General features: G+C 41.0%; 1 protein-coding gene and 1 long non-coding RNA gene across 10 annotated transcripts in view; one reads left to right on the forward strand and one right to left on the reverse strand.

Moving 5' to 3' along the window:
- Nucleotides 1-12,599, reverse strand: part of DTNA (dystrobrevin alpha) — a 433,073-nt gene that overhangs the window by 405,636 nt on the left and 14,838 nt on the right. The gene's annotated exons all lie outside the window — the stretch shown is intronic.
- Nucleotides 34-9,556, forward strand: LOC145534620 (uncharacterized). Its single transcript, XR_014074813.1, has 3 exons — nucleotides 34-520; nucleotides 5,585-5,816; nucleotides 7,521-9,556. It is a non-coding gene; the product is annotated as an uncharacterized LOC145534620 (long non-coding RNA).

The following is a 12,599-nucleotide window of genomic DNA, read 5'->3' on the forward strand; positions in this document are numbered from 1 at the left end:
GAGACAGTAAACAACCAAATGAATGTATGTCAGAACTTCACTGCTGGCCCAGTGGTTAAGACTGTGCTTCAAATGCAGAGTGTGGGTTTGATCCTTGGTCACAGAACTAAGATCCCACACATGCCTTGCAGTGCATTCCAAAAAAAAAGAAAATAAAAAATTTTATTATTAAAGAAATGTATGCTACAGTGATAGGTAGTCATAAAGGTTATAAAGATAAGTAAAGGAAAAGTGATACAATGTGGCAGGTGAACTATTTTAGAAAGAATGGGCAGAGAAGGTCTTACTGAGAATGATATTTGAACAGAGATCTGTGTGAAGTAGAAGAGTGAGCTGTGGGAAGCTCTAGAGGAAGAGAAGCCCAGCTTTGGGAAACTAGTTGTGGAACAGCAAGTGCAAAGGCCCTGAGGTCAGCAAAAGCTTGGCTTATTTAGAGAACAGTAGTGAAGTAAATCCTTTGGCCACCTGAAGCAAAGAACCAACTCGTTAGAAAACATTCTGATGTTGGGAAAGATTGAAGGTAGGAGGAGAAGGGGTGACAGAGGATAAGATAGTTGGATGACATCATTGACTCAATGGACATGAGCTTGAGCAAACTCTGGGAGATGGTGAAGGACAGGAAAGCCTGGTGTGCTGCAGGCCGTAGGGTCTCAAAGAGTAGGACATGACTGAACGACTGAACAAAAGTGAAGTAGAGGGAAGAGGGCAAGGACTATGACATGAGATTGAAGAGAGAGGCTCAATCATGTAGTATTTGTGGGTAATGCTTGGTAAGGACAATAAACTTTTAACTTAAATGTGATAGGAAGTGACTGAAGGTTTCAGAATGATGGATGAACATCTCTGATTTGCCCTTTAATTGGATTATTCTTGCTTTATCTCTGAAAAACTAGCCATGAGATGAAAAGTAGAATAGGAAGTCCAGTCAGCCAGCTACCAAAATAACAGAGGAAAAAAATCATAGTGACTTGGATTGCATGGCTCTTGGTAGAACAGGTGAGAAGTGGTTAGACTGGCATGTATTTTGATGGCACGGCTGGCAGAATTCACTGCTGGATTGGTTATGGGATGTCAGAGGAAATACCTAGATCTGGGAATGAGCACTCGGCAGGCTGCTGGGGAGAAAGTGAGGGAAGCTGGGAGAGGAGCATACAGCACGGAAAAGAGTAATCAACTGTTCTCTTTGAAATATTAAGCTGTTGCAAATAGAAGTGTATGGTTCAGATTTCTGCCATCAGAAAAATACAAGCAAAACGCCAAGAACTGACAGGTCACATAGTGAGGACTCAATAAGCAAAGGCTTTATTTTGTTGCCATCTTTTCCCTCTAAGATGTTACTCATGGAAAAGGTTTCACGAATGGGCACGGGCTGACTCAGATGGCAGAATATGACCTAGTTCTGAACTAGAGAGAAGATCTGGGCAAAGTTATTAAGTGTTCAAAAACAAGAGTTACCTAGAAAGGAAATGCTAGGAGAATAGCACTGGCGATCCCGGGGCAATGGTCCTCAAATTCTTGCCCCACCTGGGAATTTCAAAAGATGAGGATGGTCCTCAAGCCCCAGTTTCACCTGGGGAGCTTTAAAAGATGAGTTCTAAAAATCCACTTCAGATCTATTGGCTCAGAATCTTCAAGGACTGAGTTTCAGAATACATTATTTAAAAGCGTTCCCTGGGTAACTCCATGTTTGAAACTGCTGCCCAAGGACACGATCTTCCAAGCTCTCTCAAACATAAAGTGTTTGCCAACACTGGCTGTTAAGAGACAGAGACAGAAAGAACATCATGGTCATCTTTTATCTAAACTGGGCACGTAAAGCCCATTTCTTAAATACATCAAAGCGTACCTATGAAAAAGAAGTTTGTTCTTCACAATGGTGATTTGGAAACCACAAGAAATAGCAATGCTCCTGAACCTCAAAAAACTCTTAAAACACACCAGTTTCTTTTGGAACTGTAATTGTAGCCAATGTTATTTGAGTCATACTCATACTATGGCATTTCAGAATATTTTATAATAGGGAGTTCATAACATGGGAGATAGATCAAGATCTGTCTCCAGCATACCATGTCACTTGAGGAAACTGTTTTTACCTCTTTCAACCAGTTTTCTCATCTTTAAATTGAGGATTTATTGATATTAGTGATTTCTGAAGAGCCCTAACAGCACACATTGTTCCTGTAATTGAGAATTTGGGTAAGGAGGAGACAACTTTGCTTTCACTTGTTTTCCGAGTCTGAATAAGCCTTCATTTGAAAGAAGGGTTTCTGATGTAAAAAATACCTTATAGGGAAAAAGCAACTAATATGTGTTAAAGTTTTATTATAGATAAAGTACTTTGGGCTTCTGATCATCTCCTTTGGTCCTCACTGTAATCCTGTAAGCCATAGGGTTATAAATACATCCATTTCATTGATGAGAAAATTGAAGCATTAAAAAAAAAAAACCCAAACCTCTTTAACTAACACAATTTGTAATCAGAATCACTCCATTTCCAACTCTAGCCTAAAATATACCAGAACACCAAGGCTTTACATTAAACATAATTCTTCCTCCTATTATAGAATTGACTTCTGCTTTTGATTTAAAAGTTCAGTTCAGTTCAGTCAGTCATGTCTGACTCTTTGTGACTCCATGGACTGCACCACGCCAAGCTTCCCTGTCCATTACCAGCTCCCAGCGTTTACTCAAATTCATGTCCATTGAGTCCGTGACACTATCCAACCATCTCATCCTCTGTCGTTCCCTTCTCCTCCTGCCTTCAATCTTTCCCAGCATCTGGGTCTTTTCAAATGAATCAGTTCTTCGCATCAGGTGGCCAAAGTACTGGAGTTTCAGCTTCAGCATGAGTCCGTGCAATGAACACCCAGGACTGATTTCATTTAGGATGGACTGGTGGATCTCCTTGCAGCCCAAGGGACTCTCAAGAGTCTTCTCCAACACCACAGTTCAAAAGCATCAGTTCTTCGGCGCTCAGCTTTCTTTATAGTCCAACTGTCACATCCATACATGATGACAGGAAAAACCATAGCTTTAACTAGACAGATCTTTGTTGGCAAAGTAATGTCTCTGCTTCTTAATAAGCTGTCTAGGTTGGTCATAACTTTTCTTCCAAGGAGCTTTGAAAAGATTTAAAAGAGTACAACCTGAATGTAGAGATAGCATCCTAGCTATAAATGATTATTGGCAATTTTCAAAAACTGCTCACAAAATTCACCCAGAAGTATTTGCCTCATAGGTGAAAACGGTGACAGAGTCTGCTCCACCAAAATGTTTAATGGTTACTTCAAACTCAAGAAGTTTCAAACATATTCATTACCTCCCATTCAAACCTGGTCATTTTTTTCTTTCTGGATAAACCACCATCCAGAGTCAATCTTTGATCCCTCTTTCTCCCCAGATCACCTCTGCCTGACTCTGATAAATGTTCCTCATAAATATTTTTCATGTGTATTCCTTCCCTTCTGACTTTAAGCCCTTGCTTTAATGATCTCTCATTTAAGCCATGGTGACAGCATATACTTACTCTAGTGGCATTCCCTTTGTTTTTCAGGTCCCTTTTCCTCTGTGTATTCCTCTTAACCTAAATTTTAAGTATGTTTATATGAAACTGGAAGTGGTAGTGGCTCAGTTGTGTCTGACTCTTTGCGACCTCCAGGACTGTAGCCCTCCAGGTTTCTCTGTCCATGGAATTCTCCAGGTAAACTGGAGTGGGTTACCATGCCCTTCTCCCAGGCATCTTCCCTATCCAGGGATCAAACCCAGGTCTTCTGCATTGGCAGGCAGATTCTTTACCATCTGAGCTACCAGGGAAGCCTCTTAACCTAAAAATTTAAGTATTTGTATATGAACCTTTTCAACTACAAGATCTTTCAGGGATCATATTCTATGAGTTTTCCTATCTTACTGCCTAACCATGTTGCACACGAGGTTGTTGCTGTTGTTCAGTCACTGAGTCGTGTCTGACTCTTTGTGACCCCATGGACTGCAGCACACCAGGCTTCCCCATCTATCCCCAACTCCCAGAGCTTGGTCAAACTCATGTCCATAGAGTCAGTGATGCCATTCAACCATCTCATCTTCTGCTGCCTCCTTCTCCTCTTGCCCTCAACATTTCTCAGCATCAGGGTCTTTTCCAATGAGTAGGCTCTTTCCGGAGAAGGCAATGGCACCCCACTCCAGTACTCTTGCCTGGAAAATCCCATGGACAGAGGAGCCTGGTAGGCTGCAGTCCATGGGGTCGTGAAGAGTCGGACCCAACTGAGCGACTTCACTTTCACTTTTCACTTTCATGCATTGGAGAAGGAAATGGCAACCCACTCCAGTGTTCCTGCCTGGAGAATCCCAGGGATGGCAGAGCCTGGTGAGCTGCCATCTATGGGGTCGCACAGAGTCGGACACGACTGAAGTGACTTAGCAGCAGCAGCAGGCTCTTTCCATCAGGTGGCCAAAGTATTGGAGCTTCAGCATCAGTCCTTCCAATGAATATTCAGGACTGATTTCCTTTGGGATTGACTGGTTTGATCTCCTTTCAATCCAAGGGACTCTCAAGAGTCTTCTCCAGCACCACATTTGAAAGCATCAGTTCTTCAGCACTCAGTTTTCTTTATGGTCCAACTCTCACAACCATACATGACTACTGGAAAAACCATAGCTTTGACTAGACGGACCTTTGTTGGCAAACTGATGTCTCTGCTTTATAATATGCTGTCTAGGTTTGTCATAGCTTTTCTTCCAAGGAGCAAGTGTCTTTTAATTTCATGGCTGTGCTCACCATCTGTAGTGATTTTGGAGCCCAAGAAAATAAAATCTGTAACTGTTTCTACTTTTTCCCCATCTATTTGCCATGAAGTGATGGGACCAGATGCCATGGTCTTAATTTTCTGAATGCTGAGTTTTAAGCCAGCTTTTTCACTCTCCTCTTTCGCCCTCATCAAGAGGCTCTTTAGTTCCTCTTCATTTTCTGCCATTAGAGTGGTATCATCTGTATATCTGAGGTTGTTGATAATTCTCCTAGCAATCTTGATTCCAGCTTGTGAGTCATCTAGCCCTTCATTTTGCCTGTACTCTGCATGTAAGTTAAATAAGCAGGGTGACATACAACCTTGATATACTCCTTCCCCAATTTTGAACCAGTCCATTGTTCCATGTTCAGTTCTAACTATTGTTTCTTGACCTGCATACATGTTTCTCAGGAGATAGCACACAAAGTAACTTCTCACAGTAAATGTGTGTTGAATTAAAAAAAAAAAGAAAGATATGCCAAAATTGAAGGCATTCTTATTGTAGTTATTGAATACTCATAGGCAAAAACATGAGCCTCAACCCAGATCTCTCATGTTACACAAAAAGTAACTCATAACACATAATGTAATTAGATGTACAATGTAAAATTGTGAAACCTTTAGGAAAAAAATGGAAAACAATCTTCAGGCTCTAAGGCTACATAAATGTTCTTAACCTTGACACCAAAAGCACAATCCATTAAAAAATGAATAAATTGGACTTCATCAAAATTAAAAGTGCTTGCTCTGTGAAAGACCCAGTTAAGAAGATGAAAAAGCAAGCTTAAGACTGACTGAAGCAAAATATTTACAAACTACACATCTAACATATAGGATATATTAAAAACACTCAAATCTTAATGGTCAGAAAATAAATTACACAATTAGAAAATGGGCAAAAAACATGAAAAAAACACTTCACCAAAGAGGACTATTGTTGTCGTTTAGTCACTAAGTCATATCGAATTCTTTGCAACCGCATAGCTCACCACACTCTCCTGTCCATGGGATTTTCCAGGTGAGAATACTGGAGTGGGTTGCCATTTCCTTCTCCAGGGGATCTTCCTGACTCAGGGATCGAATCCTGTGTCTTTTGCATTGGCAGATGGATTCTTTCCCACCGAGCTCCCAGGGACCAAAAAGGATATGTAGGTGGCAAAGAAGCAAATCATTAATCATCAAGGAAATGCAAATTAAAACCACAATGTGGTATCACTACATGCTTCTCAGAATGGCTAAAATAAGACAGTGATGACACCAAATGCTGCTGATGCTACAGAGAAAAGATCTTTCATGAAGTGTTAGAGGGAATGTAAAATGACACATCCACTTTGGAAAACAGTTTGGCAATCTCTCACAAAACTAAACATTCAGAAATTGCACTCTTGGGCATTTATATAAGAGAAATGTAAACTTACATGTACACACAAGCTTATATGTGAGTATTCATAGCATATTTATTTGTAACAGCCCCAAACTGGAAACAACCCAGATGTCCATAAACAGGTGAATGGCTAAATAAACTGACTGTGGTAAATCTATATTATGAAATACAATAAAGCAATAAAAAAGGAATTATGGTTACATGCAATGACCTACTTAGACCTTAAGCCAATTATGCTGTTTTAAAAAAACAAAAACAAACAAAAAACCTCAAAAGGCTACATATAGTATATTTTCATTTAGAGTACCTTTTTAAAATGACACAATCATGGAGATAAATAATAGATTAATGGTTACCAATGGTTACAGGTGGAGGGGAGGGGGAAGGGGGAGAGAAGAGGATGTGGCTATTGAAGGGTGGCACTAGGGATCCCTGTGCTGATGAAACTGTTCTCTCTTTCAACAACAGTGATGATTACACAAATCTACACATGTAATAAAATTGCACAGACCTAAACAGACACCTGGGCTTCCCAGGTGGCACCAGTGGTAAAGAACCTGCCTGCCAATGCAGTAGATGCATGAGGCGCAGGTTTGATCCCTGGGTTGGGAAGATCCCCTGGAGTAGGAAATGACAACCCACTCCAGTATTGTTACCTAGAAAATTCCATGGACAGAGGGAGCCTGGTGGGCTACAGTCCATGGGGGCTGCAAAGAGTTGGACACCACTGAGCGACTGAGTGTGTGAGCAAACAGAAACACACACACACACGCAAAGAAGAATTCTAAAAGACATCAGGCAAGGGGGAGGGAGCCTCCTGTAATAGTAGAACTGTTAAATGAACACTCAAAGCTTACAAGTGAATATTTCAGGATAATCAACCTATGGAACCACGCCACACTCCCAACCCCCACACTCCCCAGTATCAACACAGCACAGGATGAAGTTCATGGGCTACTAACACACTTCTTTACCCTATTTCTTCTTCAAGGGTGTCTTAGACATTATGTTCAAATGGTTTATGCCTTAATAACATCAGTGTAATTTACAGCAGTGCAATTTTAAGCATGCAACAGAATCACTTGAAGCTCATTTGAAAGCACAAATTGCTGGCCCCCAGAGTTTCTGATTGAGTAGGTCTGGGACAGGGGCTGAATTCACGCTGCTAAGAAATTCCCAGGTGATGCTGATGCTGGTGATCAAACCTGCGCCTCTTTGAGAACCATCAATATGACACATAAGGTCTGTGGCTAATTACACACATCTATGTCTCCCAGGTCCCTAACTTTTCTCTGATTAGATGTGGAATTAGGACAAAGACAACATGATCACAGATTTCCCTAAAAATGGAGTGTAGTGTCCTGCAAGGTCTGTTTAGATCTTTACTGCAAGGGTGGGAGGGGATACCCACTTGTTCAGACTGTTGTTGATTTCTAATCCAAGGAAGCTATTGAGATATTGTTAAAGAACTCCTGACAGCATTCCTAATTCTTAGGATTTCTATGTGAAATTTTCCAAAATTTCTCATATTTCATACAACAAGGCAATTTTACTTTTCTTTATTTCATGTTGTTTCATTAACTCTTTCTCTTCTGAATTGCATCTCCCAAGTAGAATGTAAGCTCCCTGAGGACAAGGGAGTGATACTTCTCCACCTGATCCAAGTGGTCCAGCCTTCCCACAGACACTGGTGAATGGACACCTTCATCTTCCTCTAGTCCCACTCTGAGTTACAGAAGCAGTAAACATCACTTTGCAAGAGACTGATGGTTCTCTAATGAGAACTTAGAGAAAATCACTCAGTTGTCAGTTCAGCATCTGGCAGAACTCAGGTAACATTTTAGGTATTGCTAGAGAAAATGATTTTCGCAGTAAAATACTATTTTTGCCTCTGAGGTCTGCTATATGTTCTTCTTAGTCTATCACTAGGTGAAGTCTGACACATGTTTTGACCATATAAATGTTTTAATTTTGCAAGTGTCAATTTTACTGTTAGTATATATTTGTGGTTAAACTTTGCGCATATCTTCTGGGTTTGTTTCCATCCTGATCAGTGCTTTCTGGGGTCATGGATACGGTGATTAGTATAATAGAATGAGTTCACAATAATATACTCCCTGACAGCTTTAAAAGATACGAGGTGAAGACTTCTGAAAAATAAACTGGGCTGCAAAAGCTGTCTGTGTAAATGCATGATAATCTAAAAAAGTGGCTGTTACTTTTATCACCAATCTTAAGCAACTTCTAGTTTTCTGTGGATTGTCATATCTTCCAAGTGAACCTCATTCACTGTAGTCATCCTGATTATAGCAGTGACCACATCTTATGGGAGAAAAGTATCCTTTTCCTATCTCGACTTCCTAGTTTGTATCCCATAATGTCATTACTTCTCATCACAGTAGAAAATTTCTACCTTTTTTTCCACCAAATGAGCAAAAATGGGTAAACTATAACCTTCAAGGTACGAAATATGTCTATTAAAGCATTGTTCCTAGTTATCTCTAATATTGGAAAAACTTGTTTAAGCTAAAAGAAGTTAAAAGAGTTGTTTTGTTCTTGAAAGATGTCTCTTCAAGGATATACAATATTTTCCATTCTGAGAGCCCTAGGGTTTCCTACTCTTAAATTACGTACTTCTCATAAGCATCGGGAGAAGGCAATGGCACCCCACTCCAGTACTCTTATGCCTCAAAAAATACCATGGATGGAGGAGCCTGGCAGTCTTCAGTCCATGGGGTCGCGAAGAGTCGGACATGACTGAGCGACTTCACTTTCCCTTTTCACTTTCATGCATTGGAGAAGGAAATGGCAACCCACTCCAGTGTTCTTGCCTGGAGAATCCCAGGGACGGCAGAGCCTGGGGGGCTGCTGTATGTGGGGTCGCACAGAGTCGGACACGACTGAAGCAACTTAGCAGCAGCAGCAGCAGCAGCATAAGCATCACCACTGTAAAGTTATGATTGCCATCTCTGACTTCAAATGGTCTTAAAGTAACAGCCCCAGACCATGTACTGTAGTTACACCATCTGTCTGTTGGATTCACCAATGGAAGATGTATATGCTGAGCGGTTTGGGGGGTCTGTTGTTAGCAGGCATTTGCTTTTCCTGCCAGAGAGTAAGGGTTACATTTCAATAGATGCTAAGAATGTGACAGGAAAGCCTGACATGCTGCAGTCCATGGGATCGCAAAGAGTCGGACACGACTGAACAACAACAAAAAGGATGTGATAAGACAGTTCCTAGCAGATAAACTGGGGAAAACAGAATTAGGATTTACAGAAACAGAAATCAGAAATATGATTTACGGGTGTGTATCTGCCACTTTGAGATGAATCTATACATTTAGAAATAACTCCATTTCTCACCTGGTGAGCTGCTGAAGCCTAAGGTAAAAACACAAAGCATAGCTATTTTCAGAAATGATTGAGGAAGTTGTAATACTAGGGGGTATCTCATATTTCTACGCTATAACTCAACCCCATTATCCAAATCCTACAGCAAAGTCTGCGAAACACATGGACTGGACTGGCGATACTTCAGCATACTTCAGGTGATACCACAAGGTATGATGGACAGGTGATACTTCCTGGTAAAGGCTCAAGGAAGGTAGATGGCAGGGGGACCTCGTGGGAAAGCTGGCACATGCTGAAAAAGCAAAACCCTGAGTGGTGATCTGGCATTCAGCAGATACAGAAACTCAGAAGAGAGAAACAGGAAACTGAGCTCCATGAATTTCTCTCCCAAATAACAGGAAACATGCTTGCATTGGAGCAAGTCAAAATTTTTAGTCAATTTCACTCATATTTTCTGAGACAAAATTAACTCAGGATTTGGGGACATCCGTGAGTCTGACTTGTGCAAACTTGCCCACTATATTTAAGTATGTCTTATTACTGTTTATTGGGTTTCCCTGGTGGCTCAGGTGGTAAAGAATCTGTCTGCAATGTGGGAGACCCAGGTTCGATCCTTGGGTCAGGAAGATCACTTGGTGAAAGGAATGGCCTGGAAAATCCCATGGTCAGAGGAGCCTGGCAAGCTACAGTCCGTGGGGCAGCAAAGAGTCAGACAAGACTGAGCAACTAACACTTATATATTACTGTTTATTAAGATGTGCTTGTGTGCTAAGTCGCTTCAGTAGTGTCCTACTTTTTGCGGTCCTATGGACTGTAGCCCGCCAGGCTTCTGTGTCCATGGAATTCTCCAAGCAAGAATTCTGGAGTGGGTTGCCATGCCCTCCTCCAGGGGATCTTCCTGACCCAGGGATTGAACCCGCATTTTCTGTGGCTCTTGCATTGTAGGTAGGTTCTTTACCACTGAACCACTGGGGAAGTCTCTTATTAAGATGTATGATTAGTTATTTGTATATGACTGTGATGTGTCCTTAGGAAAAAAAAATTAAGAGTAGAACCTGCTTATATGGATCTTTCACTTGATTACAAGTACAGAGAGGTCAGATAAACAAACCACAAGGTATGATGGTGGGAAAGTGACTGACTGCTCATCCTAATTGCTCATGACTCGAAAGCATCCTAACCATACAAGCAGTGGTTTGATACATTCCATTCTTCTCCACTAACTAGAAGCTATTCTGTCCCCACTTAATTTCTTAACATAGATGGCACGGCCCAGCAACTCTAAAGTTATCGGGTAGCTTCATTCTCAGTTCACTAATAACTTAGTCATAGACCCTGAGAATTTCAGCTCTACCTCTTCAGCAAGTTATGTAGCCTGTCTTTTCCTCCTCTTTCTCATACAGAAAACAGAGCCAATAATACCATCACAAAGGACTGTGGAGAGGGTGTAAATGAAATCATACATGTGAAACATTTAGGAGAGTTCCTGACACCTCATCATTCTTCAGTGTTTTCACTCCTTTGATTCAACTCATTTCCCTTTCTCTGTCTCCAGATTCCAGGAGCAAACTTCTAACAATTTTTCTTCCCATGGAGAGTCTTGCCTATAGGGCAAGAATGCCCTGGTCATTCTGATCCTAGTGACAATGATAACTCTAAAAATGGCATCCTTATTTATAGCTCAGTCTCCATAAGCTTACTTAATATGACTATGCCCTTGAGAAAAAGATCTGTTTTCTGAATTTATAAATGAGGGTCAATCTCTGGTCTGTGATGAATTCACTGAAGTAATGCTTCCGTGTCAACACCAACCTCTGTCTTTCCTTCCAACTTCTACAGCTCATTTGCTGGTTGACAACAGAGGCTGCATGTTACAATCATACCAGGCTGTTTAAATTACAACCTGGGGATGGATCCATGCATTCTGATTTTTTGGAGTGATGTGGATGGACCTAGAGACTGTTATACAGAGTGAAGTAAGTCAGAAAAAGAAATATCGTATATTAACACATATATGTGGAATCTAGAAAAATGGTATGTTTTTGGGGGTTGTTTAGTTACTAAGTCATGTCTGACTCTTTTGCAACCCCATGGACTTTCGCCCACCAGGCTCCTCTGTCCATGGGATCTCCCAGGCAAGAATGGGTTATCATTTCCTTCTCCAAGGGATCTCTAAGGGATCTTCCATACCCAGGGATCAAACCCGTGTCTCTTGCATTCTTTACCACTGAGCTACTAGATGATCTTATTTACAAAACAGAGACACAGAGGAAGACCAAGGGGGAAAGAGGGAGATGAATTGGCAGATTGGGATTGACACATATACACTATTGATACTATGTGTAAAATAGATAACTGATGGGAACCTGCTGTACAGCTCAGGGAACCCTAATCAATGCTCTGTGGTGACCTAAATAGGAAGGAGATCCAAAAAAGGAGGAATATATGTATATGTAAACCTAATTCACTTTGCCGTCCAACAGAAACTAACACAATATTGTAAAGCAACTATACTCCAATAAAAATTAAGTTAAAAAATAAATAAAACGGTACCCTGGGTTGTAAGCATAGATCTGGACTAACTCCTATAATTAATGTCAGCCTCAAAATCCTAAAATCAGAAAGAGAGATTCTTTTTCAGTAGATGTTAAGATAGGGTTCAGGGGCTTCTCTGGTGGCTCAAAGGTAAATCATCTGCTTGCAATGCAGGAGACCTGGGTTGGATCCCAGGGTTGGGAAGATACCCTGGAGAAGGTAATGGCAACCCAATCCATTATTCTTGCTTGGAGAGTTCCATGGACAAAGGAGCCTGGCAGGCTACAGTCCATGGGGTTGCAAAGATTCAAACTTGACTGAGTTATTAACACATTCACTTTCACCCATAGCTTTAATAAACACCTCAGATGATTCTGATACAGGTGGTCCTTGAAACATATTTTGAGACTGATTAAAAAATGAATGGCTCATTTCATAACTCCACTGAGCTAGAAAGACACATAGAAGATATGTTGTTGTTTAGTCACTAAGTCATGTCAGGCTCTTTGTGACCACCAGGCAAGAATACTCTAATGGCTTGCC

The sequence above is a fragment of the Giraffa tippelskirchi genome, chromosome 14, assembly GCF_054371585.1.
Source record: "Giraffa tippelskirchi isolate mGirTip1 chromosome 14, T2T-mGirTip1v1.2.pri, whole genome shotgun sequence".
Classification (NCBI taxonomy): Eukaryota; Metazoa; Chordata; class Mammalia; order Artiodactyla; family Giraffidae; genus Giraffa; species Giraffa tippelskirchi.